Source organism: Euprymna scolopes, chromosome 38, assembly GCF_053919585.1.
Source record: "Euprymna scolopes isolate OS-2025 chromosome 38, ASM5391958v1, whole genome shotgun sequence".
Lineage (NCBI taxonomy): Eukaryota > Metazoa > Mollusca > Cephalopoda > Sepiida > Sepiolidae > Euprymna > Euprymna scolopes.
The window spans coordinates 51,534,179-51,537,501 of NC_136519.1; positions in this window are offsets into that span (position 1 = coordinate 51,534,179).

Below are 3,323 nucleotides of genomic sequence, written 5' to 3' on the forward strand. Positions count from 1 at the left end.
AACAGTTCATACAATAAGATATGAAAAATTAAATTCAAATAAAAATGTCTTAGTCTGTTCGATATTCAATTCATTTTTCTAATTAATTTCTTATTTTTCATATTCAAAAATAAATGAATTTTACCATATTCTTCCAAATATGTAAAGGCGACGTTTTAATACTTTGAAAGTGAAAATACCTTGTTTATATATCAAGAATGTATTCTATTTTTTTTTATAATTTCAGAAATTTTACTGAAGCGTCGTGAAAGTGGTTCAGCTTCATTGTGAAATATTACATGTCCAAATCTACATTTTTTTACAAAGACAGTCAAATCATTGCAACACCAAATCAGAGTGTACATTATCTTTGATGCTTCTGTGTCCTGCTTATTCACCAACTTAAACAAAACATTTTTTTTATTTTAGTAATGAGGTTATTTTATTACTTCTGACAGTTTTCAATAAAACATATGTTATGATGTTAATTGTTTCATGATATATTTTTCGTGTGATTTTGCGGCTTTTTTATTCCCTGGCATCGGCCCTCGACTTCCTCTCAATGTCTTATCATTTATGACATTTTTACGCCGACTGCCGAAATGGTTTCTTTTTGTTCTTCCTCTTTGAAACTCTTGACTTATCATAACATTTTTCCTAGTACTATGATTCATTTATCTCTTTATGTCGTAGTTACATTGTAAAATAATATTTGAGAGCACACTAGTTATCTAAAACATTTGCATAATTCACGACTGTTTTTCTCTTAACAGCTCAGTCAATTTAGACGAGATTATTCAAGAAAATGTCAGTCACTTTGGGCGAAATCATTCGAGAAATGTAAGGTTGATACCTAACCTTACGTGCCAGAGGCATTATCTGTACCCCCGACTAAATCAGATATGAACATCATAAAATAATCATAGCTTTTTCTTAATTTTATCTCACAATAGAATGTAACTTTATCACTAAGCACCTGCAATATTTCCGATATCCTCGAAGTTTCTTTGTTCGTAAACTGATCAACTAATTTCCGATGGCTAGATTTCCTGCAGACTCTGGAAATTTAATCCGTTGTTTTAATCGACAATTTTCGACCTGTCAACTGAAAACCATCCGTCGCTAATTAAATCCGGCACCTCGAAAACAGAGGTCTGTAAGAACCCCAAATATTTAGTAGGCACTTATCTTTCTACAATAGGGGAAATGCTGGTGCGCTTCATCATCTTAAAACGTTTCAGTTACAAGAATAATTTTCTTCATGTCAAGTGTTTAACCTGAATATCACGCAGTCCTGCTTTGATTTCAAAATTATAATTTCTAAACATTTTAACATTTTAGTTTTCCCTATTTAACCGATTTCACGTAGCAAAATACCGATATACAAAGGCACTAGACGCAGTAAAAACCTAATATATATATATATATATATATACACATATATATACATATATATATATATATATATACAGCAGACTATCCGCTCATGTGTAATCACCTTTTTCTTCACCATATTCCCTCTGCTTCACTTTTTTGTTTTCAAGTAAGATCTTTGACTTACTTGTTGTTTCATCAAATACTTTAGCATGCAAAATCCGATCCCACATTTTGCTAATTACTACGCTCTGATGAGAAGGAAAGTATTTCTTCGAAACTCCGCGGATTAAGGACTATCCACTTATCTCGTGTTTCTTTCTCAGATTAAATATGTTTTTAACTCATTTCCAAAGTGTTTTTAACATGTTTATTAACTGTTTTCTCGTATATATATATATATATATATATATATATATATATATATATATATATATATACATATATATGATCAAATGATTATTCTTCCGGCCTTGGCAGACGTGTTTTAATTATTCTCTTCAGTGCTTTTATCTGTGCACATTTGAACTTTTCTTTTAATGATTTTGAACTCATTCCATTCGTAATAATTTCCAAGGAATTCTGCCTTTTGGATCATTTTGGACCATCTTCCAGTTACTTGATTCCTTTGGAACTTACATGCTAGATAAGAGGTTTTTAATTCGACCGTGTTTGGATTTTACCATTCTGTGATTTTTTTACCCTTCACCGGACTATCCATTCATGTGAAATCTTTTCATCATTTTTTTCTTTTACCTCCTATTCACCTTACCTCACCCTTTTTTTACCAAGTAAGATCTGTGACTTACTTATGGTTTCATTAAATACTTTTACACGCAAAATCCGATCCCGCATTTTGCTAATTCCGGCCCTCTGATGAGATAGAGAGTATTTCTTTGAAACTCCGCGGATTAAGGGCTATCCACTTATCTTGTGCTTCCTTTTTAAAATTAAATATGTTTTTAACTCTTTTTCAAGATGTTTTTACCATGTTTTATTAATCATTTGTTCATATTATAAGCTCTATTTCCTTTTCGGTTTTATTGAGCTTTTACATCTGGTTGAGATTACTTTACTTGTAAATATCAACTCTTTAATATTTATAATATATTTTAAGTTTACCATTTTAATTACCTTGGTAAACTTATTGTAATTTTTGTTTATATATATATATATATATATATATATTTATATATATATATATATATATATATATATATATATGTATACATAAGAAATTTATTACTGTGAGTCCAGAATGAGTTTACATATTGTTTCAACTAGAGAACGATCCTCAAAGAGAGGAAATATCCAACTAGCATCGTCAGAATTCATAGTTGAAACAATATGTAAACTCATTCTGGACTCACAGTAATAAATTTCTTATATACTGCTCTGGCTACACACTGAGCACTCTAGTCCGGTTTTTTCACCACTGGTAAATATATATATATATATATATATATATATATATATATATATATATATATATATATAAAGAGAGAGAGAGACTGAAAGACGAGGCGAGAGAAAAAGAGAGATAGGTAGATAAACAGATAAATATATGAAGAGAAAATACATGATATATCGAAGACCAACGATGATAACAAAATAAATACACAGATGAATCACCATTTACACGTTTATTTAAGAATAACGGTAGTCTGGATAAAAAGCGAATATAATCATTTATATATTTCACCGAGACTAATAAATAGAACAGAAACTATCCAAAAAAAATCCGTAAATCCAATTAATGTTAAACTAATATCGACTCCCTCAAAATACACACATACATACGTTGTGATAGCAAATTTTCTAGGTACTACACAGATTGATCATAAAGTGCTGAGGAGGATAAACAGAAAAAATACTGAAAGCACACCAAGATTTCCCAAAGACGTCTCATGAGAATGCTGATATAAAGTGTTAGCTTGTTGCGACTCAGCTGGTGTAACTGGGACTCTATG